Here is a 27,513-nt window from a genome sequence, read left to right on the forward strand (position 1 = left end):
GAAAACCTGGATTTGTGCAGGAAATAGCCCGACTTGATTATGTAAAGAGTTGTCACTTTGGATGGGCTAGCACCAGCAGGAGAGTGAATTTGTGTGGGGGGGTGGAGGGTGAGAAAACCTGGATTTGTGCTGGAAATGGCCCACCTGATGATCACTTTAGATAAGCTATTACCAGCAGGACAGTGGGGTGGGAGGAGGTATTGTTTCATATTCTCTGTGTATATATAAAGTCTGCTGCAGTTTCCACGGTATGCATCCGATGAAGTGAGCTATAGCTCACGAAAGCTCATGCTCAAATAAATTGGTTAGTCTCTAAGGTGCCACAAGTACTCCTTTTCATAGAGCTCTTAAAGGACCAATCGGTTTTCTTGCATCCATGGTTTTTTTCTCTTTATTCATAGGTCAAAGAGAACGTTTGTGGACAACCAGGCCCAGAACTGAACAATAAAGACTGAAAAGGCTGCTAGAATACAGAAACCTACATTTTGGGTGGAGATTCTTCAAATGGAACATGCTAAGAAATGCCATCAGGACACAATGACTAGGAAGGGGTAGGATATGTAGTATGTAGTATGTAATATGTAGTATGACTAAAATACTCCCATCCCAACCCTGGGTCTTATTCAGGCACTTAAAAAAGGTCTCAACCTTCAATATTGTGTGCACAAGTTTTCACTCGGTAGCCTTATTGATGGATTGATTAATCTTAGATGGCAATGGTCAATAAGGGTTCTGTCTCCGGCGGGCAACAGCATCAGGAATATTGTTACCAATAGCATTAGAATGAGAGACCCAAGGAGCACATGAGAAACAATTGCAATTTATTACACGTCCCTTTATTAACAAATCCACTAAGCAGATAAACAATTTCACAAGCAATGAAATACAACAGTAGATAGGGAGTGCAAAGTGGTTAGCCCTATGACTGGCATCACTCAGATCACCTGCTGGGAAACCCTGGAGTGTTAGTCATTCTCTTCCTCATCAGCATCTTCATTGTCATCACCACCAGTGGTTGTCATCCTAGCATCTCCGCATGTGTTTCCCTCCACACGCAGGCTGGGCAACACCTTTGACCCTGATTACACTTAAACCCCCTCAGGCTCATCCATATGCGTAAGGGTTCCAACCCCTTTTTCCTTATCTGTTCTTCCACACCCCAGTAATTTAGAGATACCCCATTTTCCATAGGCTACTTCACTAGTTCATTTTTTTACTGACAAACGTTTATGTTGGATAGTTACCATAGCAACTCGTGGTTAATTTAGGATTCCCCAAGATGTTACTACAGCCATTTTGCGGTGTTAACTGATACACTGATTACACTGAATTTCTGAAACATTAGCAATTGACACATCTTTTACAAGGTTATTCATTAGTCAACTAGTGAACAACCTATTCCTCAGCCTGAAGCCTTGTTTGGCGAAGCTAAATATCTTACAGGCCTGAAGTCAGTTGCAGCATTATGTCTTATCGGGGGCTACAATTCATAATTACATATAGACACTAAGAAAAGAGGAAGGCTGGTCCAGTGATTAGGGCCCTTGCCTAGGCATTGGTTTCCTGCTCTGTCACAAGTGTCCTGTGTGACTTTGCACAAGTCACTGAGGGTACATCTGCAAAGCCAGTGGCACCTCATGGCCGCAAGCCTCCGTGCCCAAGTCGACAGATTCAGGTTCATGGGTCTCACGCTAACAAGCTAAAAATAACTGTGTAGACAGCACTTTTAAGTTGTGCTTGGGCTCTGAAGCCCACGCACCCGCCGTAGGCCTCAGAGTACAAGCTTCAGCCCAACCCTCAATGTCTATACAGACATTTTTTAGCATGGTAGTGTGAGCCCCACAAGTCTGAGTCTGTCAATCTGGGCTGGGAGGCTCACTGCCTCGAGCTGCGTAACTATACCCTTAGGTCAGAGCCTCAAAGGTATTCAGACTCCAAACTTCCACTGAAATCAGTAAAGGTCATGAGCTTAGGTTTGAGTCTAGCCTCAACAATTGCTGAAGGGTGCAGAATAAGTGCCTATCAAAAAAGTATTTTTGCAGTCTTCAGGGCTGCAATATTATGTTCAGAAATGTCCTTTTTGTGCCACGCTTAGGGTGAAATGGATTAAATCTTTATTCAGGCCTCACAAGGTGAGCAAACTCCCTGGAGTTTTTGATTATGATGAACTAAAGGAAAAAGTGTGTATATCATCTTTGGCAACTTCCATGTATTTAATGGCTTTAGAATGAATGAATATTTGTTACGCTAGAGGACTCTGTCAGAGCAACATAGCTACTATTTATGTGCCAGTCCCACTTTGAACTTAACTGCTGGGTGATGAATTCTGCCCTTAGAGCTACAACATGTTTTTCTAACGTTTGGAAGAGTGTACCAGGCAGCTGTCCAGCGAGATAGTGTAGGGATTGGTCCAGTCTTCTTTAACATCTTGATTATGATCTGGAAGAGGAAGTAAGCAGCATGTTAATGAACCTCACAGATGTTATTATATTGGGACAAGTTGCAAATACCCACCAGGGCAAAGGAATAACACAAAGGGACCTAGTGAGAACAGAAACGTGGAAGGAAATAAAATGAGATTCAGCCTGGAAAAATGCAGGTTAATACATCTGAGGGAAAAATAATGTGAAAAAGAGATGCTCAATGGGAGGGGGAAAACTGGGAAATAGTGAGATTGAGAGGAACTAGTGGTGAGTGTAGGCAGCAAATTAGACATGAGACTGTAATGTTGCAGCAAAGAAGGGAAAGGCTATTGTGGGCCATGGAACATTGGAACAATTTACCAAGGGTCATGGTGGAGTCCCCATCATTAACACATATTTAAATCAAGCTTGGATGTTTGTCTGAAAGATATGCTTTAGGAATTATTTTGGTGAAGTTCTAAAGCCTGTGTTCAGAGTAGGTCAATGGTTCTCAACCTATTTACCACTGTGGGCCACATAAGCAGCTCTCTAGGTGTTATGTGGGCTGCATCCACACAATAGATATCCTATCTGTACATCTACTTGGGTCGCAGCTGTGTGCTGACTGGGCCGTGGGTTGAGAATCACTGGACAGTCAGGGCTGGCCTTTGACCAGGGCAAGCCTCCCTGCTGTCTCAGTTGTGGTGGGGATGGGCCTGCTGCACTAACGTCCCCCAAGTGTCTACCCCACTTGTCCAGGAAAGGGCTCGCTCTTTCCCCCAGCACCGCTGACAGGAGCACACACTTAGCTCCGCACAGGTGAGCACCGCGCTAACCAGGGGTGCTGCAGCTTGCTCCCATCCCATCCCTTCCCTGCAGAGAGGTGACACATGGCAGGGCATGCAGGTTAACTAACCCCCTCCCCCCAGTTTTCTGCAAGGGTTTGCTTGCTGAGCACTCTCCCCCTCCCCTGCACAGAGGCAAACAAACAGCACCTGCACCAAATAGCTGGGTGCAGTAGGGAAGGGCTGCTGCTTCAGCTCCGCAAGGAGGGGTAGTGGAGGAACAGCTGCTTTCCCACAGGGGAACTGAGAGTAAGGGGGAGGCTTCTTGATGAGGGTGGGCATTGGGGGGAACCCTTAAATTTTGCCCCTCCCCCCATCAGCTGGTAAGGGTCCTCCCTGCTCCCTGGCTCAGAGCTTCACTCACTTGGTCCCATGGGCTGCCTCCCCCAGTCAGGCAGTTGGGTGCACAGGAGATAAATGGGTGTGAGATCAGCTCCCCCCACGCGTCTCCCCCGCATCCGAACAGGAGTGGGAGTGAGGGCCACAGTGGGTAGCGGAGTAGCCTGGGCGGTAGGTGGAGCACCCCTTCGGGGATGCTAGCCCCTGGCTCCACCCCTTCTGCCCACGCCCCTCGCGGCCATAGCCCTGAGACATCCTGTCCCCTCCCTCCACAGCCAGAGCCACAAGCCTCCCCACTGTGCCTGGATAAGCCCCAAGCGACCCCACCCCTCGGTCAGAGGAGCCCCGGGCTGGCCAAAGCCCTGAGCCTCTCCCGCCCCCCCCCCCCACACACACACACACACACCTGCCCGGAGGTGCCCTGAGCCAGCCACAGCCACACTTCTCCTCCCCAGACCCCAAGCCACTCCAGGGAAAAGCGTCTCTGCCCAAAGATGCTTTTGCTATGCCCCATGCAGGTTCCGGGGCAGCTGAGGAGGCGGTATTTGCTACTCAGCTTCCTGGGTTCCTCAGTAATCTCTCTGGAGTCCAGGGAGATTACTGATGAACCCAGGAAGCTGAATAGCACATACCACTTCCTCAGCCACCCCAGAGCCTGCATGGGGCATAATAAAGCAAAAACTTCACTGGCCAAACCCTACAACCGGGGGTCCAATGGACGTGGCAGCCTCCCCTGGCCTATTATACCCACCACCCATGGGGAGTAGCACGCAGACTTACTGCGCTCTGCCCTGTCACAGGGATGGTCCCAACACAGTGGTTCTATAGTTCTAATGGCAGATTAACTATTACGTGGGTGGTGCCTGCCTGCTTGCTGTGACCTCCTTGAAACCCATCTCCGTTTTCTTTCAATTCCTGATTGCCTATCCCCACTCTCAGGCTTTCTGCTTGTAACTGTTTCTGTTTCCAGTCCACGAGTTGTACTTAGCAGTATACTGAAATTCCCTGGGGCAAGGGGAGGCTGGGGAAGTATACTGGGGGAGACCAGTGTTTCTCAAATTGGGAGTCCTGATCCAAGAGGGAGTTGCAGGGGGGGTCGCAAGGTTATTTTAAGGGGGGTCACGGTTTTGCCACCCTTACTGCCGCACTGCTACCTTCAGCCCTAGGTGGCCGGAGAGTGGCAGCTGCTGACTGAGGGCCCAGCTCTGCAGGCAGCAGCACAGAAGTAAGGGTGGCCATACCATACCATGTCCTCCTTACTTCTGCACTGCTGCTAATGGCAGTTCTGCCTTCAGAGCTGGGCTTCTGGCCAGCAGCCACCGCTCTCCAGCTGCCCAGCTCTGAAGGCAGCACCACCGCCAGAAGCAGCGCAGAAGTAAGGGGAGCAGTACCGCAACCCTTCCTACAATAACTGTGTGACCCCCCACACACACACACAACAACTCCTTTTTGGGTCAGGACCCCTACAATTACGACACCATGAAATTTCAGATTTAAATAGCTGAAATCATGAAATTTACTATTTTTAAATCCTATGACCGTGAAATTGATCAAAATGGACCCTAAATTTGGTATGGCCTTATGCATGAAGAATAAATAAACTCCTTTCTTTCCTTCCATCTCTGACTAATCCCATATCCTGCAAACCGCGTTCATCCTCAGGAAGTCAATGGGATTCCTACTGTTAGTGTAAGGACAATGTGTGATTGTGACTTACAGTTTCAGGCCCTTAAACTGGGACATAACTCTAGTGGGGATAGGCTCTGCCCCCCTGCCCAGACAATTTTTTAATGATAGTAGAAGTTGAGATTCAAAGAGTTCAAGCTTTAAAGCTGTTAAAACACAAACAGAGAGACAAGGTGGGTGAGGTAATATCTTTGTTTGGGCCAACTTTGGTTGGTGAAAGAGACAAGTTTTTGAGCTCCTCAGACCTGGAGAAGAGCTCTGAGGGGTTCAAAAGCTTGTCTCTTTCACCAACCAAAGTTGGTCCAATTGAAGATATTATCTCACCCACCTTGTGGCTTTGATATCCTGGTACCAACATGACTACAACAATACTGCAAAAACCACTAAGACACAATATCACATGTCAAGATATTTCAGTTTTCAGGTGCCTAAGTAACCCCTGTAATCATGTCTAAAGTTGCCTTCCCCTCTCCCCACCAAACTCTGAAATGGCACCCCTGTCGAGCCAGGAGTAGCCAGAGGGCTGCTGTGGGTTCTGGCAAGATGCAGCCCCTGTGTGACAGTGCGAAGGCCGCCTTGAGCCACATGCCGAGCACTAGGCACCACCAGCCACAGCAGATGTGTAGAAGTAAGAGTGGCAGTACACCATCAACCATGACACCCTTCCTTCTGCACCGCTGCTGGCGGTGGTGTTGCCTTCAGAGCTGGGCTCCCGGCCAGCACCCACCAGCATCAGGCCACCCTGAGAGTGCTTAATTTGTGCCAGGGCTGAGCTCTGGCATCTCTTTCAATACAAATTAAACACTGGGGGAGGCAGTGGGACCCAGAGGTTATGGGGTAGGGGGGAGCCCGGGGGGGCTAGGGGCGATGGGGGTCTCCAAAATAAAAGTTTGCCCAGGGTGCCATTTTCCCTAAGGCCGGCCCTGATCACAGTCATCTCTTCTTGCCCTGGAATATATGAATCTATGAAAAGTCATGGAGCCTGGAGCTAATGGGCCCTCTTTCTACTGTCCTGATACACACACCCCTGTACTAATGTATTCAGTTTGGGGCACCACATTCCCAGAAAGATATAGACAAACTGGAGAGAGCTCAGAGAAAAGTAACAAAAGTGTCAAGGGAGCATAAGTAAACTCCAGCAGCACACCTCCAAAAAGAAACCATTTGACTCAACTTGGGAGATTTAACCAAAATGTATAAATCTGTCTATTGCTATTTGGATACAAAGAAGAATAGGGGCGCTAAAACAGAATGTACTTTACAGCCATACGTGCACACCCCTTGCATACAGTGCAACATGTGTGCGAGCTTCTGTAGATGTGTAACCAATACGGAGGCTGCCTAACTACAGGTTTTGGAAAGTGGCTCTTTACTTGTCCAAGAGAAATAATGATCCTCAGTCTCATGTACAGGGTTTTCCATGACATTGTTGGAAACCCATTGGATCACGCCTAGTTTCTTTGATAAGATTCCACAGAAGACACTGGGTGTTAAAAACTCATTTTGTCCTCCATTTTTTGGTACGCATTCAGCTTTTATGAACTGCAGGATGATGTTGCATTTAAGAATATGGAACAAGAAAATGCTTCCCTCCCTACATCTCGAGCAAATCTCTGTAGAGATGATCCTCCCCAGTTAACAAGTCTCAGAACAGACACCAGGTAAATTTCAGATGGTACCATTCCCAATTATGCCTAGTTGTCTTGTTGAAGAAATGACTAGGGATACAGCTAATTGCCTGGGCACAAAACAAGGTGCACTGCAAGAGAAAATAAGAAATTAAAGATCAGTGTATGGGCCTAAATCTGTGTTAAACACTGAGTATGTTTGAGAGGTTTGTGGCTCTGATGACCCTTTCCATAGTTGGCTAGACACAAATTATTCACTTTAGATGTTCTTCTACCCTGAGCGTGTACAGAGATCTGCAGATCTGAGGTGCTTCAAAAGGGCAGAACTGAGGCAATAAAATGGACTTTTGGTAAGAATTTTAAACATCTGTTTTCATTTATACTGGTGTGTGACCAGCAAAGTATTCTGGATTTACATCATTGTAAATGACAGCAACATTTAATCCTGTTTGTCTTAATAAGCTGCATAAACAGAATCATTTTTCTAAAATTAATTGTGTTTAAACTGCTATTAGGGACAGCTGAAATGCAATACAACAGGTAACTTGATAAAGAAAACTGTCATTTTTATATGACCTTCTGATTTTTCTTCTGGAAGGGAGAGTTTTATTCTGATTACCATAAAAATGAAGGAGGAATGTTCCAGATGTATAAAACACTGTTAATTGGATCTACTGATGCATGCCTGGAAATTTTGTTCTCACTAACAGAAGTTATATATGTATACTGAGAAGAAACTAGACACCTCTGTATAATAATGTTACCCCTCCCCCTGCACCCATCTGAACAAAGTCAACATTACATTAGAACACTCAATCTTCCATCTTCAAGCTAAAGACTGGCAGATTCATTATGTCTAGACATACTGTGAATTCAGACTAATGCAAGCTTTTTGACCAAAGGTGCTTTCCAGTGACTAACTCATCAGTATTCATTAAGTAGAGATTTAGGCTGCTGCAACAAAGAAGAAAATCAGACACAGTAACTTGAACTGTAGCATCATCAAAAGCAATTATCTACATACTAGAATGACATTGCTTTGTTCGATGTGGAGTGGAAGATGGTAACCAGCAGCCCTGCCCAGCAGATTCTGAGTGTTACACGCAGCACTTGTGTTATTTTGTAATACTGAAGGTGTTTACAGAGAGAAAGGAAGAGTGAGTAAAAATAGCAACTGGGACAGTAAGACAGACTGTAAGTATGCACTGATAAATGGCTTTGCTCATCCTAGGTCTCTCCAGCTCCTATGTTGTCCAGAAATACCCTGAATAACTGTCAACAAGGACAGAATTTGCTTGCTTTACTAGCCTTTCTAGCTAGCTATCAGGCCCTAGACATCCCCCTAATTAGCATAACCCTTCCTAAGGGAGCAACTCATTTATAAATGGACTGTCTTCCATTTTGGATTGTTTTCCTAAACCAAACACAGCTCTTTGTGCAGGGCTGCAGCAAGAAACAAGTAAGAAGAGAGAAAAAGAGAACATGGAATGAAAGAATAGATATGGAGCGGGGAAAGAGGTGCAAAATGTGGGTTCACTCTCCATCCAGGTTGCCCTCTCTGAAATTAAAAAAAAAAAAGAAAAGGAAAATGAGAGAATAAAGGAAAATAAAGAAAACCTTTACTTCTTTGCATTCTATGGAACATGGGAAATTTCCCTCCCTGTCATAGATAGACATGCTGAAATGGGAATCCAGACCATCTCTAGCCTGTGTGTGGTCCAGTGGGTGGGGCACTAGACTGGGACTCAGAAGACCTGGGTCCCATCACTGACTATCACTGGCTTCCTTGTGACTTAGGCAAGTCACTTCGCCTTTCTCTGCCTCTGTTTCCCCTCCCACTCTATATCTCTTTTGTCTACTTGGATTGCAAGCTCTTCAAGGCAGGGACTCTTTCTTACTATGCGTCAGTACAGTGCCAAACATAAGGGGCTCTGATCTTGCCTGGGTCCTCTAGGTATTACCATAATACAAATAATAGCAGTTAATACCCCTCTGTGCTAAAAAAAAAACCCTACCCTCCTTTTTTTTGTATGTAGCAGCAAACCTAACCCACTTATTCTCTGCAGAAAAAAAATCATTGCCTTTGTAGTGAACCATGGTCACATGCACTCACAGACCCCTGGCCACTGGCGGGATTCAAACTCCAGAGCTGCAGAACCAAACCCACGGTTCTCTGCCACTTAAGTTGAAGGAAAATGCCTTTTGTTTTAACACAGTAGTCAGCAGTGTAGTTGCTGGGATCAAGGCACTAGAGGGAGACAATCACATATAGTAGGTGTTGGGGAACAATTAAATACTTGGGACCTAAACTGAATAAAGCACCTCAAAATGCAACAGCCAACATTACTGACACATTTTTTAAGGATTCACAAGTGTGGTGCTGAACTTTGAGCAAAAAAGTCCCCTGAAAACCCATTCTGGAACAACTAAGAATATGCTGACATTTAAGGTCATGTTGTTCCCCAGAACTTTCCTACTCAAATAAAAAATCAAGGTTATGTTAATGAATAACTTAGATGATCCACATATACTGAATCATAATATTAAAATATGAAGATAGTTGCTGAATGGTAGAAAATAATATTATGTTTTGTTAGTTTAATGTGGAGTTGTGTTGATGTAATGTGAATGATTTACAACATAATAGAATGGAAAATGACAAACAAATTATGAAAGTTTGGGTAAATGTATAATTGAGTATGTGTAATGTGAAACCATGTTGACTGGAAGAAAGCTAATGAATGTGTAATGTGGAAAGGTATAAATCCCAAGTGAACAAGAGCCCTAGCTGGAAAATATTAGACCATCATGAAGTGGAGAAGAGCTTCCCAGTAACCCAGAAATCAGTAACTTGGGTCCCTACCTGTCCTTTTTCTCTGTTTATTATTTTCTGTCAGAAACATCTGATCAGAAACTATGGGACAATGATTCTGTCTGAAAATTTATAAAGGCAAAAATTGATTAAGCCTAAATTGGGTGGACCCTTTATAGTTTCCCGCCTATATTAGACCAATATTTTATATTTATTACATGACGATCTATTGTCTAAAAAGCTTTGTTTTTTCCAAACTTGTTCAGCAATAAAATAGGAAGGTAATTCAGAAACATATTTGACTTTTAAGTACTCAAAGTATGACCTCTCTTATGCCAGTGTGGTCAACTGGTTCAGGAAGTTTCCCAAACAGAATGAAGAAGAAGAGACCTGTCTGAATGAAAGAGGACTGACAGGTCAACTTCACTTTAAATAATTCTAGGGTCCCACAATCATCAGGTGCAGTTTGCAAAAGTGCCAGCACGGTCTTTGGAGCTGGGTTAATCAGCTGCTCTGACCTACACTTGTTGCCAATGGCTCTCAGGGGCCATTTTGGCAGCCAGTCATTCCCAGGGCACATGGGAGCCCTCGTGATGACTCTTGGTTCCAGTTCTTGGCTCCATCTCCTGCACTAGCATGCAGAAGTGGGGGTGGTTTTGGAGCTGCTATGGTGTCAGCTACAGTTGCCTTAGGGTATGTCTACACTACGAAATTAGGTCGCATTTATAGAAGTCAGTTTTGTAGAAAGTGTTTTTATACAGTCAATTGTGTGTGTCCCCACACAAATGCTCTAAGTGCATGTAGTCAGCGGAGTGTGTCCACAGTACCGAGGCAATCATCGACTTCTGGAGCATTGCACTGTGGGTAGCTATCCCACAGTTCCCACGGTCTCCACCGCCCATTTGAATTCTGGGTAGAAATCCCCATGCCTGATGGGGCTAAAACATTGTCGCGGGTGGTTCTGGGTACATATCGTCAGACCCCCCCTTCCCTCCCTCCTTCCGTGAAAACAAGGGCAGACAATCGTTTTGCGCCTTTTTTCTTGAGTTACCTGTGCAGACGCCATACCACGGCAAGCATGGAGCCCGCTCAGCTAACCGTCACCGTATGTCTCCTGGGTGCTGGCAGACGCGGTACTGCATTGCTACACAACAGCAGTTTATTGCCTTTTGGCAGCAGACAGTGCAGTATGACTGGTAGCCATCGTTGATGTAGTCCTGGGTGCTCTTTTAACCGACCTCGATGAGGTCAGGGGTGCCTGGGCAAACATGGGAGTGACTCAGCCAGGTCATTTCCCTTTTAAGTTTCGTCTTATGGCGATTCAGTCCTATCGGCAGTGCACTGTCTTTTAAAAATCTGCAGCCAGCAGAAGATGATGGCTAGTCGTCATACTGCACCGTCTTCTGCCGAGCACCCAGGAGATGACGATGGCTAGCGGTCGTACTGCACAGTCTACTGCCAGCAAGATGTATAAAGATAGATGAGGTGGCTCAAAACAAGAAATAGACCGGATTTGTTTTGTATTCATTTTCTCCTCCTTCCATCCGTGAAATCAACAGCTTGCTAAACCCAGTTTTGAATTCTATCCTTGAGGTTTTGAGTTTTATCCTTGAGGGGGCAATTCTGTTTCTCACAAAGCCTCCCACTTTGTTGATTTTAATTCCCTGTAAGCCATGTCGTCAGTCGTCCCTCCCTCCGTCAGGGCAATGGCAGACAATCGTTCCGCCCCTTTTTTCTGTGCAGACGCCATACCACGGCAAGCATGGAGCCCGCTCAGATCACTTTGGCAATTAGGAGCATATTAAACACCACACGCATTATCCATCAGTATATGCAGCACCAGAACCTGGCAAAGCGATACTGGGCGAGTAGGCGACATCAGCACGGTGATGAGAGTGATGAGGACATGGACACAGACTTCTCTCAAAGCAGGGGCCCTGGCAATGTGGGCAACATGGTGCTAATGGGGCAGGTTCATGCGGTGGAATGCCGATTCTGGGCTCAGGAAACAAGCACAGACTGGTGGGACCGCATAGTGTTGCAGGTCTGGGATGATTCCCAGTGGCTGCGAAACTTTCGCATGCATAAGGGCACTTTCATGGAACTTTGTGACTTGCTTTCCCCTGCCCTGAGGCCCAAGAATACCAAGATGAGAGCAGCCCTCACAGTTGAGAAGCGAGTGGCAATAGCCCTGTGGAAGCTTGCAATGCCAGACAGCTACCGGTCAGTCAGGAATCAATTTGGAGTGGGCAAATCTACTGTGGGGGCTTCTGTGATGCAAGTAGCCAACGCAATCAAAGATCTGCTGATATCAAGGGTAGTGACCCTGGGAAATGTGCAGGTCATAGTGAATGGCTTTGCTGCAATGGGATTCCCTAACTGTGGTGGGGCCATAGACAGAACCCATATCCCTATCTTGGCACCGAAGAACCAAGCCGGCGAGTACATAAACCGCAAGGGGTACTTTTCAATAATGCTGCAAGCACTGGTGGATCACAAGGGACGTTTCACCAACATCAACGTGGGATGGCCAGGAAAGGTACATGATGCTCGCATCTTCAGGAATTCTGGTCTGTTTCAAAAGCTGCAGGAAGGGACTTTATTCCCAGACCAGAAAATAACCGTTGGGGATGTTGAAATGCCTATAGTTATCCTTGGGGACCCAGCCTACCCCTTAATGCCATGGTTCATGAAGCCGTACACAGGCAGCCTGGACAGTAGTCAGGAGCTGTTCAACTACAGGCTGAGCAAGTGCAGAATGGTGGTAGAATGTGCATTTGGACTTTTAAAAGCGTGCTGGTGCAGTTTACTGACTCGCTCAGACCCCAGCAAAACCAATATTCCCATTGTTATTGCTGCTTGCTGTGCACTCCACAATATCTGTAAGAGTAAGGGGGAGACGTTTATGGCGGAGTGGGAGGTTGAGGCAAATTGCCTGGCTGCTGGTTACACGCAGCCAGACACCAGGGCGGTTAGAAGAGCACAGGAGGGCACAGTGCACATCAGAGTAGCTTTGAAAACCAGTTTCATGACTGGCCAGGCTACGGTGTGAAAGTTCTGTTTGTTTCTTCTTGATGAAAACCCCCGCCCTTTGGTTCACTCTACTTCCCTGTAAGCTAACCACCCTTCCTTCCTCCCTTCAATCACTGCTTGCAGAGGCAATAAAGTCATTGTTGCTTCACATTCATACATTCTTTATTAATTCATCACACAAATAGGGGGATAACTACCAAAGTAGCCCAGAAGGGGTGGTGGAGGAGAGAAGCACCAGGAGGGGTGGTGGAGGAGGGAAGGACAAGGCCACACAACACTTTAAATGTTTAAAACTTATTGAATGCCAGCCTCCTGTTGCTTGGGCAATCCTCTGGGGTGGAGTGGCTGGGTGGCCGGAGGCCCTCCCACCGCGTTCTTGGGTGTCTGGGTGAGGAGGCTATGGAACCTGGGGAGGAGGGCGGTTGGTTACACAGGGGCTGTAGCAGGGGTCTGTGCTCCTGCTGCCTTTCCTGTAGCTCAACCATATGCTGGAGCATATTAGTTTGATCCTCCAGCAGCCTCAGCATTGAATCCTGCCTCCTCTCATCACACTGCTGCCACCTTTCAGCTTCAGCCCTGTCTTCAGCCCACCACTTACTCTCTTCAGCCTGCCACCTCTCCTCCTGGTCATTTTGTGCTTTCCTGCACTCTGACATTGTCTGCCTCCATGCATTCATCTGTGCTCTGTCAGTGTGGGAGGACAGCATGAGCTCAGAGAACATTTCATAGCGAGTGCTTTTTTTTCGCCTTCTAATCATCGCTAGCCTCTGGGAAGGAGAAGATCCTGTGATCCTTGAAACACATGCAGCTGGTGGAGAAAAAAAAGGGACAGTGGTATTTAAAAAGGCACATTTTATAGAACAATGGGTACACTCTTTCACCGTAAACCTTGCTGTTAACATTACATACATAGCACATGTGCTTTCGTTCCAAAGTCGCATTTTGCCTCCCCCACCACGTGGCTAGCCCCTCACCCCTCTCCATGGCTAGCAGCGGGAAACATTTCTGTTCAGCCACAGGCAAACAGCCCAGCAGGAATGGGCACCTCTGCATGTCCCCTTAAGAAAAGCACCCTATTTCAACCAGGTGACCATGAATGATATCACTCTCCTGAGGATAACACAGAGAGATAAAGAATGGATGTTGTTTGAACGCCAGCAAACATACACTGCAATGCTTTGTTCTACAATGATTCCCGAGTACATGCTACTGGCCTGGAGTGGTAAAGTGTCCTACCATGGTGGATGGAATAAGGCTGCCCTCCCCAGAAACCTTTTGCAAAGGCTTTGGGAGTACATCCAGGAGAGCCGCGAATGCCAGGGCAAATTAATCATTAAACATGCTTGCTTTTAAACCACGTATAGTATTTTAAAAGGTACACTCACCAGAGGTCCCTTCTCCACCTGGCAGGTCCAGGAGGCAGCCTTGGGTGGGTTCGGGGGGCACTGGCTCCAGGTCCAGGGTCAGAAACAGTTCCTGGCTCTCGGGAAAACTGGTTTCTCTGCTTGCTTGCTGTGAGCTATCTACAACCTCATCATCAATCACCATCATCATCATCTTCCTCTTCCCCAAAACCTGCTTCCGTGTTGCCTCCATCTCCATTGAAGGAGTCAAACAACACGGCTGGGGTAGTGGTGGCTGAAACCCCTAAAATAGCATGCAGCTCATCACAGAAGCGGCATGTTTTGGGCTCTGACCCAGAGCGGCCGTTGGCCTGTCTGGTTTTCTCATAGGCTTGCCTCAGCTCATTAAGTTTCACGCGACACTTCTTTGGGTCCCTGTTATGGCCTCTGTCTTTCATGCCCTGGGAGATATTGACAAATGTTTTGGCATTTCGAAAACTGGAACATAGTTCTAATAGCACGGATTCCTCTCCCCATACAGCGATCAGATCCCGTACCTCCCGTTCGGTCCATGCTGGAGCTCTTTTGCGATTCTGGGACTCCATCATGATCACCTCTCCTGATGAGCTCTGCATTGTCACCTGCAGCTTGCCACGCTGGCCAAACAGGAAATTGAAATTCAAAAGTTTGTGGGCCTTTTCCTGTCTACCTGGCCAGTGCATCTGAGTTGAGAGTGCTGTCCAGAGCGGTCACAATAGAGCACTCTGGGATAGCTCCCGAAGGCCAATACCATCTAATTGTGTCCACAGTACCCCACATTTGACCCAGCAAGGCCGATTTCAGCGCTAATCCCCTTGTCAGGGGTGGAGTAAGGAAATCAATTTTAAGAGCCCTTTAAGTCGAAAAAAAGGGCTTCATCGTGTGGACGAGTGCAAGGTTAAATCGATTTAATGCTGCTAAATTTGACCTCAACTCCTAGTGTAGACCAGGGCTTAGGATAGCTTTGTGCTGGCCCTAAAATATCTTAGTATCTGGCCCAATCCGTTATCTGTAAAGAACTGGTTATGGTGCCTTTTTAAACATGGAACTAGGAAAATAATTTGGAAAAAGACTTTGTTTGTACTTAAAGAGTTTGACTTCTATAATGCCAGCATGTCCAACTGCTACAGGAAATATTCGAAGAAGAATAGATAAAAGGAGAACGAGAGTAAGACTGCATATTAGGTGAAAAGAAAAGGAGTACTTGTGGCACCTTAGAGACTAACCAATTTATTTGAGCATGAGCAGTGAGCTGTAGCTCACGAAAGCTCATGCTCAAATAAACTGATTAGTCTCTAAGGTGCCACAAGTACTCCTTTTCTTTTTGCGAATACAGACTAACACAGCTGTTACTCTGAAACCTGTCATATTAGGTGATTAACTCTTACTTAAGCCCATAAGTAAAAATAGGATCACTGTAGTTTTATCAGTGTCTACACATCAATCTCCATATGCAAACTAACTATAAAAAAATATGGAGACAGATCCTCAGTTAGTGCAACTTAGCATAGTTTCATTGAAGTCAATGAATGCTATGCCAAATTATATAGACTATTGCTAAAAGTGTATAGCTGATTGATTGCTACCCTTGTGGCTTGATATTTAAAAAGTTCAAGACCAATTAGCCATTTTATTGCCTAAAGACAAAATGGAACAATACGACAAGGAGACATACATACCCCTCCTTTCAGGAAGCATTCCAATCTTGTAGCATGTTCACTTCAAAGATACACCCTCAAAATTACCCCTATGTATAGTAGGGTTGTTTAAAAGCTAAAGCACTTTATAGATCGCCTAAGATCCAACCCACCAGTTCATGCTAGTTCTCAACTTCTTGTTCTGTACCTTTCCTTATTATATTCCAGATACTAATAGGCATAAAGGCACCTCTTAAGCTTGTACCAGGGCAAAGCATTTATGTATCTTGCTTTTGACAGGTTTTATATTTGCTAATACCAAAAGCTACATTCAGCTTGTGGGATATATATCTCTTTACATAAGTGAGCAAAAATGTTAACAGCCCACATTTTGAATATAATACAATATTACTATCATGCTCTATGGCTAACATATATATATTGGATAACAGTCCCCCGCTTGGTGCCATGATTATTATAATATCAGGCACCTTTGTCAAATTGATATATGAAGTAGATGTAAGAGCATTCATGTGAGACTTGTACTGCTTTAGCAAACTGTATAAGCAGCTATACATAATTAACACAATTAAAACTATTACTCTTTTTAACATAAAAATATGAGTGTCTTTTTGATCAAGGCATGTTTTTAAAGTTAAGGTTAATGGCTCAATATGTATGTTAAAACCCAATATGTATTTTTCAACTTTATCCTGATGCTGGGGCTCACTTTGAATAGTGGATTCATTTTTAAAAAGTGGAATAGGCATTAGAATCACAGAATATCAGGGTTGGAAGGGACCTAAGGAGGTCATCTAGTCCAACCCCCTGCTCAAAGCAGGACCAATCCCCAACTAAATCATCCCAGCCAGGGCTTTGTCAAGCCTGACCTTAAATATATCTAAGGAAGAGATTCCACCACCTCCCTAGGTAACGCATTCCAGTGTTTCACCACCCTCCTGGTGAAAAAGTTTTTCCTAATATCCAACCTAAACCTCCCCCACTGCAACTTGAGACCATTACTCCTTTTTCTGTCATCTGCTACCACTGAGAACAGTCTAGATCCATCCTCTTTGGAACCCCCTTTCAGGTAGTTGAAAGCAGCTATCAGATCCCCCCTCATTCTTCTCTTCCGCAGACTAAACAATCCCAGTTCCCTCAGCCTCTCCTCATGAGTCATGTGTTCCAGTCCCCTAATCATTTTTGTTGCCCTCCGCTGGACGTTTTCCAATTTTTCCTCCTCCTTCTTGTAGTGTGGGGCCCAAAACTGGACACAGTACTCCAGATGAGGCCTCACCAATGTCGAATAGAGGGGAACGATCACGTCCCTCTATCTGCTGGCAATGCCCCTACATATACATCCCAAAATGCCATTGGCCTTCTTGGCAACAAGGGCACACTGTTGACTCATATCCAGCTTCTCATCCACTGTAACCCCTAGGTCCTTTTCTGCAGAACTGCTGCCGAGCCATTCGGTCCCTAGTCTGTAGCGGTGCATGGGGTTCTTCCGTCCTAAGTGCAGGACTCTGCACTTGTCCTTGTTGAACCTCATCAGATTTCTTTTGACCCAATCCTCTAATTTGTCTAGAGCCCTCTGTATCCTATCCCTACCCTCCAGCGTATCTACCTCTCCTTCCAGTTTAGTGTCATCTGCAAACTTGCTGAGGGTGCAATCCACACCATCCTCCAGATCATTTATAAAGATATTGAACAAAACTGGCCCCAGGACCGACCCTTGGGGCACTCCACTCGATACCAGCTGCCAACTAGACATGGAGCCATTGATCACTACCCATTGAGCCCAACAATCTAGCCAACTTTCTATCCACCTTATATTCCATTCATCCAGCCCATACTTCTTTAACTTGCTGGCAAGAATACTGTGGGAGACCGTGTCAAAAGCTTTGCGAAAGTCAAGGAACAACACGTCCACCGCTTTGCCCTCATCCACAGATTTAGTTATCTTGTCATAGAAGGCTATTACATTAGTCAGACATGACTTACCGTTGGTGAATCCATGCTGACAGTTCCTAATCACTTTCCTCTCCTCTAAGTGCTTCAGAATTGATTCCTTGAGGACCTGCTCCATGATTTTTCCAGGGACTGAGGTGAGGCTGACTGGCCTGTAGTTCCCAGGATCCTCCTTCTTCCCTTTTTTAAAAATGGGCACTACATTAGCCTTTCTCCAGTCGTCCGGGACTTCCCTGGATCGCCATGAGTTTTCAAAGATAATGGCCAATGGCTCTGCAATCACATCCGCTAACTCCTTTAGCACTCTTGGATGCAGCGCATCCAGACCCATGGACTTGTGCTCATCCAGCTTTTCTAAATAGTCCCGAACCACTTCTTTCTCCACAGAGGGCTGGTCACCTCCTCCCCATGCTGTGCTGCTCAGTGCAGTAATCTGGGAGCTGACATTGTTCGTGAAGACAGAGGCAAAAAAAGCATTAAGTACATTAGCTTTTTCCACATCCTCTGTCACTAGGTTGCCTCCCTCATTCAGTAAGGGGCCCACACTTTCCTTGACTTTCTTCTTGTTGCTAACATCCCTGAAGAAACCCTTCTTGTTACTCTTAACATCTCTTGCTAGCTGCAACTCCAGATGTGATTTGGCCTTCCTGATTTCACTCCTGCATCCCCGAGCAATATTTTTATACTCTTCCCTGGTCATTTGTCCAATCTTCCACTTCTTGTAAGCTTCTTTTTTGTGTTCAAGATCAGCAAGGATTTCACTGTTAAGCCAAGCTGGTCGCCTGCCATATTTACTATTCTTTCTACACATCGGGATGGTTTGTCCCTGTAACCTCAATAAAGATTCTTTAAAATATAGCCAGCTCTCCTGGACTCCTTTCCCCCTCATGTTATTCTCCCAGGGGATCCTGTCCATCAGTTCCCTGAGGGAGTCAAAGTCTGCTTTTCTGAAGTCCAGGGTCAATATTCTGCTGCTCTCCTTTCTTCCCTGTGTCAGGATCCTGAACTCGACCATCTCATGGTCACTGCCTCCCAGGTTCCCATCCACTTTAGCTTCCCCTACTAATTCTTCCTGGTTTGTGAGCAGCAGGTCAAGAAGAGCTCTGCCCCGAGTTGGTTCCTCCAGCACTTGCACCAGGAAATTGTCCTCTATCCTTTCCAAAAACTTCCTGGATTGTCTGTGCACCGCTGTATTGCCCTCCCAGCAGATATCAGGGTGATTGAAGTCTCCCATGAGAACCAGGGCCTGCGATCTAGTAACTTCCATGAGTTGCCGGAAGAAAGCCTCGTCCACTTCATCCCCCTGGTCCAGTGGTCCATAGCAGACTCCCACCACGACATCACCCTTGTTGCTCACACTTCTAAACTTAATACAGAGACACTCAGGTTTTTCTGCAGTTTCATACTTGAGCTTTGAGCAGCCATACTGCTCCCTTACGTACAGTGCAACTCCCCCACCTTTTTTGCCCTGCCTGTCCTTCCTGAACTGTTTATTTCCATCCATGACAGTACTCCAGTCATGTGAGTTATCCCAGCAGGTCTCTGTTATTCCAATCACATCATAATTCCTTGACTGTGCCAGGACTTCCAGTTCTCCCTGTTTGTTTCCCAGGCTTCTTTCATTTGTGTATAGGCACTTGAGATAACTCGCTGATCGTCCCTCTTTCTCAGTATGAGGCAGGAGCCCTGCCCTCTCTCGCGCGCTCCTGCTTCCTCCCGGCATCCCACTTCCCCACTTACCTGAGGGCTTTGGTCTCCTTCCCCAGGTGAACCTAATTTAAAGCCCTCCTCACTAGGTTAGCCAGCCTGCTTGCGAAGATGCTCTTCCCTCTCTTTGTTAGGTGGAGCCCGTCTCTGCCTAGCACTCCTCCTTCTTGGAACACCATCCCATGGTCAAAGAATCCAAAGCCTTCTCTCCGACACCACCTGCGTAGGCATTCATTGACTTCCACGATTCGACGGTCTCTACCCGGGCCTTTTCCTTCCACGGGGAGGATGGATGAGAAGACCACTTGCGCCTCAAACTCCTTTATCCTTCTTCCCAGAGACATTAGAGTGTAACCCTTAATGTTATGTACGTGAGGAGTAAAACAGAAATTTGGAGGACTAACATTACAAATGAGGTTTCAATACACAAATTTCTTATAATTAGTTATGACACAGTCCATATTATAGGCTACCTTTAATGCTGGTTCTTGCCACTTGGTAAGCTTCACAGGGCAGGAGAGGCTAACTTTTCTGTCTGGTCCAGATTGGCATGGCCTCCTATTGGAGTTGCAATGTCAAAAACATCACACCTACAAACATATTGATATCCCTTAACAAAACAACAGGCTGTGCGTGGTGCCATGCAGGTTTGCATTGCTGAGGGAAAAATCCAGTAGCAGAAGTAGATAGAGATGTTCCTTGTACATGCTGTCTTCCAGCTAACCTACTAAATGAACAACAGCCAACTTATCAAATATTGCAGTGCCAGGATTAAATATCAGCAAAGATACTGTAAAATAAATATATATGGAACCCAACACTGAGTATGATTGTTTTGAACAACAGGTATGTCGATTAACCAGTGGCTAGTCATGTACCTTAACCAGGGGGCAAGGCTACTCAGGGAGAACAGAGGTTTAAAAAGCCAGCTCCTAAGCAACCAGAGGAGCCAGTGAACAGGAGCAGCTAACAGACTGAGTTTTGTGAGAGAACTGAAAGAGTGAATGTGAGAGCTAGATATACCTGATTAACATGCTGTACACTTGGGCAATAAACCCTTCCACCACCACCACCACCCCAAAAAAAAAAAGAAAAAAAAGCTGCAGAAGTAAAAAGAATGCAGGCAGAAGTTCAGCACCAGAATGGCGGCTCTCCAATTTATTGCACTGAATGCAGCGTGTATGATTACCTGCAGGTGCCATATCTGTGCATTTGTTGCAAAGAGCTCCCGGGCCTCAGAGACCAAGTACAGGCTTTTGAGACCAGAGTGGCTGAACTGCAGGAGTTAAGGGAGACAGAGAGGTACACAGAAGAAACTTTCCAGGACACAGCTGAGCAGTCCCACGCCCAGTCTGACAGCCTCTGTGCAGTTGAGGCGGATGAAACTCTTACGGAAGGAGAACATCAAACTGGAGCAGAGGGAAACAATACCATAGAATCATGGAATATCAGGGTTGGAAGGGACCTCAGGAGGTCATCTAGTCCAACCCCCTGCTCAAAGCAGGACCAATCCCCAACTAAATCAAACCATAATTGGAACCATCCTTCCAGATGATGTCATGGTATCCTCTTGAACTGAGGATACCTCTCCTGGACAGTAATAGTAATGGGGATTCGATCATTAGAAATATAGAGTTGAGTTTGTGATGACTGGGAGAACTACATAGTGAAATGCCTGCTGGGGGCGAAGGTTGCGGATCTCTTGAGGCATCTGGACAGGCTGATGTGCAGTGCTGAGGAGGAGCCAGTGGTCATGGTAAATGTAGGTATCAGTGAAGTAGGGAAAGGAGGAGAGAGGTCCTGGAGGCCAAATTTAGGCATACACAATAGGTTGAAATGTAATTGACCAGTTTATCATCTATAGGTTTATCTTTTCTTCTTCCAACACCCAAGGGTTTCTTCGCTGGGCATTAATATATTCGGGTGTCTCCATTCTTTGGGATATACCCTTAAACAGCATAAGTTGGTTAACATGATAAAATTCTCCACATTTCTCTTGTTTTTAATAACCCAAATTATACATAAATGAACTTAGTTGATTTACAATATTATAGGGACCAAGTCACATGACACAAGTTATGCTTTGGTACAGCATATGACAAATGCATGACCTGATTTTCTGCTCTTTAATTATTTTTCTTTTATTCTTTTGTTAAAATACATTTTTGCCTTTTGGCCTGATGTTCTCAATCCTTTAGCCACATATGGACATGTTTTAGATTATTTTTGAGTTTTTGCATAAAGACATCCATTTTTGCTTTTCGCATGTGCATTACTGATTTTCCATAATAAATAGAGCGCTTGACTGCTGAAACAGGTGCTCACTCTCTTCTAGGAGAAGATTTATTGCTTCCCACCCCCAACAGCACTCTGTTTTAGCAAGAGTCAGCAACAGAATTTTTCCTCCATGCTTTTTAGAGTGAATTTGTTATAGCAATTCAACCTTTGTTACTTAGTTTAAAGCACAAACCTGAATGACCAATACTGTTAACATAGCACAAAAGAAAATAGTAAAAAATTTAAAGTAAAATGAAGCTTAAATGCAGGTTTATGTAAACAATTTCCAGGTAATGAACTCTTATGACATTTGATTTGCTCCTGCCAGGGATACAAAGGTAAAAACCTGTTCTTTTAATTCAGCTTTCCTCTTTCTATATATTGAGTGAGCTGCTGAGAATCTCACAGGTACCATAGTGCTGGAACTAAGGGTGCTGGAGGTGCTGCAGCACCCCCTAGCTTGAAGTGGTTTCCATCACATACAGGGTTTACAGTTTGGTTCAATAGCTCTCAGCACCCCCACTATACACATTCTTCCAGCACCCCTGACCAGTACTATGAGTAAAAAGTGAAGCCCTAGAGGGCCCTAGACTGGGAATCACAACACCGGGGTTGTAGTCTCAGCTCTTCCAGTGTCCTACTGTAGACAAGCCACTTCACCACTGTGTTCCCTCCCAGCCTTTGTCGGTCTTGTCTATTTAGATTATTAACTCATGGGTGCAGGGCTCCACCTGTGTTTCTCCAGTGTCTAGCACAACGGATCTCTAGTCTCAGCTGGGTCTTCTGGCTGCTATTGTAATCCAAAATAACTATGTTAAAGAATGGTGAGATTGCAAGCTCAAGCACTCGAAAATTAGGAAATGCCCCCTTAGGCATGTACATTGTGATACAGTCTTTAATTACATCCTCAAGATCACATACTGTTTTTTTCCACAGGCCCCTAACTCATTCAGTGCACAGGATGGATGATGTTCCCTGTACGAGCAGGTATTCAATATTTATTTTTATCCTCGTCCTGCAGTGTGTGGCCCCAAGCTTTCGTTACTGCACACCATCCACGCTCTGCAGGGAGTACAGAATTATTAATTTCTTCATGGACTTTCCTATAGTCCTTTCATCTTAGTATCTTCGTGCTTTCCAAAGATTAATGAATTTATCCTTGTAAGGTGTTGTGGAGATAAATTCATTTTATATCTGGGGAACTAGGGCCCAGAGATTAAAGCCAAAGTTGTCTAAAGTGTCAACTAATTTTGGGTGCTCAGTGTGACACACCCAGAGCTTCCCCCTTCCTCCTCCTCCCCCACAGTGTTTAACATTTTATAGCACTTCGTATGTTCAGAGCAGAGTTCCCACTGACCTCACTTGCAGCTCTGAGCATTCAGCATTTCTGCACATCAGACCCCAGGGATCTCAAGTTGGGTAGCCAGAATATGAGGAACACACAATGTGGTCACCTATGAAAATTTTGGTTTAAGTGATTTGCCCAGCATCATACAGGAACTCTGTGACAGAGGCAGGGATAGAATCCAATTCAACTGCCTGAACCATGAGACCATCCTTTCTCTTCCTGCAATACCCTGCCTCATTCACTACACACCCTATGCAACAAATATGGCAGGGGCCCTACAGACAAGAGTCTCTTTCATACACAACCCTGATTCATTCCCAGAGCACAGTACATCCAGTGAAGTGAATGAGACATGGGTCCTGTAGGAGTAATATGTGATCATATAATTAAAGATCAAATCATAATTCATAGGCACAAGGGGGGAGCTCAATAAGTTTGCAGGGGTAGCCTTAATTCTGACATTTTCTAATTTCAGGTGCTTGAATTTGCAACCTTAGAACATAAGAATGGCCACACTGGGTCATAACAATGGCCCATCAAGCCCAGTATCCTCTCTTCTGACAGTGGCCAGTGCCAGCTGCTTCAGAGGGAATGAACAGAACAGCAATCATCAAGTGACCCATCCCCTGTCATCCACTCTCAGCTTCTAGCAAACATAGGCTAGGGACACTCAGAGCGTGGTGTTGCATCCCTGACCTAATATGGCTAATAGCCTCCATGAACTTATCTAGTTCTTTTTTGAACCCTGTTAGAGTTTTGGCCTTCACAACCTCCCCTGGCAAAGAGTCCCACAGGCTGACTGTGTGTTGTGTGAAGAAGCACTTCCTTTTGTTTGTTTTAAACCTGCTGTCTATTAATTTTACTGAGTGACCCCTAGTTCTTATGTCTGTATGTATATTGATCTTTTAACCATACTCTCCCTCTCTCTTTTGTTTTTTAATAAAGTTTAGTTTAGTTAATAAGAATTGCCTGTAGCATATATTTGGGTAAGATCTGGGATATTCATTAACCCAGGAGGTAACGTGACTGATCCTTTGGGATTGGTAGAACCTTTTCTTTTATATGACGATATTAGATCTTCAGAAATCATCGTATTGACTTAGGTACCTGGGTAGAGGCCTGAGGCTGGATCACTTTAAACAACTGGAACTGTGTTGTTTGAACTTCTGAGTAACCAGTAAGGTAATAAAGAAGCTGTTTTATGCTGGCTTGGTAAATCTAAGAATTGGACTATCCACCAGCTTTGGGGGGTTTGTCTGCCCCATTCTTTGCAGTTCACCCTAAATGAGTGACCACAGCTGGCCCCTACTGGGACCCCGGTCACAAATGTGTTAAACAAATAGTTAAAATGTTATAATATACACTATACTCAATTAACACTCGAGAAAGCAATAGTTCCAGTGCCTTGAGGCTATGGAATTTTTCTACACCCCTTTCTTTTTTTAAATGTCCAGAGCTATAATGGAAGCGCTAAGGAAATGTGTCAGTGATTTCTATAAAACATCTGCACTCAATCTGATTGTGAAATTCTGCATAATTTGTATCTCTGGGCTAAAACTGGTAAAAGAATTGCTTAAGCAATTTCCTTTATTACAGACTAATGTCCATGAATTTTAATAGGCTATAAGTATACAGTAGGTAGGATTTTGTTTCCCAGTGTGGTTTTCCGTTTCTGAAATTAAATCATTTTGGTGTATATAATTGCCAAATGCTTCTGAACAAACATGAATACACTTTATGATTTAAATGAATTCCTGAAGGCAAGGCTTTATGTGTGTAGATAACCTCAGAGAGGATTGTTTTCCTTCGAACAATATTGATATTGTACTGGAGTATTGTGCTTTCTGAAAACATCATTCTCTTTTTAAATCTTTTTTCAAATGTTTTCCATTTTCTTATGAAATCTATCTACATGGTTATGCCTCTATATCACTGTGCAGCAGGAGTTCTGTTAGGTCCCAAATCACTAGTACCTACTAGAAATCATTCTGGTGTTTGCACTAGCCGCCCCTATAATTTAGGGGCCAGATCCTACTACTGGATCTGTGCAGATCGCACTCTGTGCCTACTCGAGTCCAGCAGCAGGCTTTGGCTCCCAGTGTGGTTCATGGCAGAGGCAAAGCAGCAGGCGACATTGAAGGACACCCGCAACTTTACATTTGGGGTCAAATGTAGATTGTGTAAAACCAAGATTTTACAAAACCTCAGACCAGTAGAAATTGTCCCACGCTGGTGTTTGGAATGTCAATGAAAAGTTGGTTTTCCCTGTACAGCTTTTGCCAGTCAACCACTGCTAATAGCACCAAAAGCCTAAGAGTGAAACTGACTTCCTCAGGTTTCATTGTCCAAGCTGAGAGAAATGCAAGTAGAAAACAAACAGCACAAATAGAGACAGGTAAACTGGATTTCTAATATCCTTTCAGTTTCATTACTTTAAAGGTGTTAAATCCCAGGGTCATAATTGGGGGTGCTCCTAGGACCAGGGCTGGCTCCAGGCACCAGCGTTCCAAGCAGGTGCTTGGGGCAGTAGTTAGAAAGGGGCGGCAGAGTTTCCATAGTGCCGGCAATTCGGCGGCAGCCCCTCTGTCCCGCCGGCCGCGGTGGCAAATCGGCAGCAGCTTCTCCGTTTTGCCTTCCGCGGAGGCAGTTTTTTTTCACTGCTTGGGGCGGCAAAAACTGTAGAGCCAGCCCTGCCTGAGAGACACACAAAGGCTGACCCATAGCCATTTTTTATGGAACATATTTGTGTTACAAGGACTGAGCAGGATTATGACAGAGAATCAGGAGGTTAAAGCCTCATAGAAAAGTGAGTGAAAATGCAATCTCCAAACCTTTGCTCAGGTTGCGTATTTAGGCACAGCCCTGTACAGGAAGTGGTGTGTAAACTGCACCATCCCAAAGGCATTGCAACTCAGGATATGGCTGTTCTACAGCGGCGTAGGTACTGTGCTCCAGTTGTCACGCTATAGCGTAGATGCTTCTGACATTGACCAAAGGTGTTTTCCATTGCTGTGGTGAATCCACCTCTCCAAGAGGCAGTACCTCGGTTGATGGAAGACTTCTTCCACTGACCTAGCAGCATCTAAACTGGGGATTAGACCAACCTAACTAGGTCACATATGGTGCAAAGTTTTTCACAGCCCTGAGTGATGTAGCTAGGTTGATTTACTTTTTAGGTGTAGGCCAGGCCTTAGACAGCCCTCCAATGCACAGTTCCCTTCTGTGCCAATCCTCAGAAGAGATGAGTTATTACAGCTCCCAGCTGCAGTGCCATGGCTCTGTAGCTCAAGCTGTAGCCACTCATGCTTCTTTCATGAGCAAAGTGTGAAGCTGAACACGGGTTAGCTTGAACAAGCGGAACTTTATTAAACTCTGCAGACTGCTCTCTAATGTCTCTAATGGCTGGATCCTCGCAGAACTGCCTGTCTCCAGAGCTGACAGGTTCTTGACTGACCTGTTGTTCTCTAGTGCCTGCTTTCTCTGATTGTTGGCCATCTCCTCTCAGCAGTGTCCCCATCTTTGTGTCTGCTACATGTCTGCCATTATTGGTAGCAAGGTTTTTTGGTCTGGTATCCCCTCAGTGCCTGAGCTGGCCTGGTTTGGTACCCTAGGGATGGGGTATTCTGGTGTGCCAAAAATGATAAGGGGTCTGAACCAGAAGAAACAGCCTGGTGTAACAGTCTCTTAGCTAAAAGAAAAGGAGTACTTGTGGCACCTTAGAGACTAACCAATTTATTTGAGCATGAGCTTTCGTGAGCTACAGCTCACTTCATCAGATGCATACTGTGGAGAATACAGACTAACACGGCTGTTACTCTGAAACCAGTCTCTTAGCTGTGTTCACAGCTGATTCAGTCTTACCATTACTCTGTACATATGCTGGGACGGAGGTGTGGTGATCATACTCCCATTTGCATGCAAATTCCTGGAATTCATCTGAGACAAATTAGCATCAGCTGTCAATGAATACAGTATCTGGAATGCCACAAATCTCACAAAATGAGCCCTCAGTTTGCCAATCACTGACTTACTTCTTGTGTCAGGCATAGGTGCCAATTCCATGGGTGCTCCAGGGCTGGAGCACCCAAGGGAAAAAATTGGTGGGTGCTCTGCACCCACTGGCAGCTCTCTGACCCACCCCCTCACCCCAGCTCACCTCTGCCTCAGTTCGGCCTCCTCCCCCTCCCCTGAGTGTGCTGCCTCATTCTACTTCTCCCCCCTCCCTCCCAGCACTTGTGCCATGAAACAGCTGTTTTGTGGTGCAAGCACTGGGAGGGACGGGGGAGGAGGAGGAATGCGGCGCACTCGGGGAAGAGGCGGGGTTGGGGCAGGGATTTGGGGAGGGGTCCAATAGTGGCAGGGAGGGGGCGGAGTCGGGGCAGGGCTGGGGGTGTGGGCGTGGGGGGCACAAGCACCCATGGGCACCAAGGAAAGTTGGCGCCTGTG

At 45.5% G+C, this 27,513-nt stretch overlaps 1 long non-coding RNA gene across 1 annotated transcript in view; it reads left to right on the top strand.

The window, feature by feature from the left end:
* The first annotated feature begins 412 nt into the window (after positions 1–412).
* Positions 413–27,513, top strand: part of LOC142069482 (uncharacterized) — a 38,598-nt gene continuing 11,497 nt past the window's right edge. The window contains exon 1 of the long non-coding RNA XR_012665339.1: positions 413–551. This is a non-coding gene — a long non-coding RNA (uncharacterized LOC142069482). The remainder of the gene's footprint in view (positions 552–27,513) is intronic.

Source organism: Caretta caretta, chromosome 1, assembly GCF_965140235.1.
Source record: "Caretta caretta isolate rCarCar2 chromosome 1, rCarCar1.hap1, whole genome shotgun sequence".
NCBI lineage: Eukaryota > Metazoa > Chordata > Testudines > Cheloniidae > Caretta > Caretta caretta.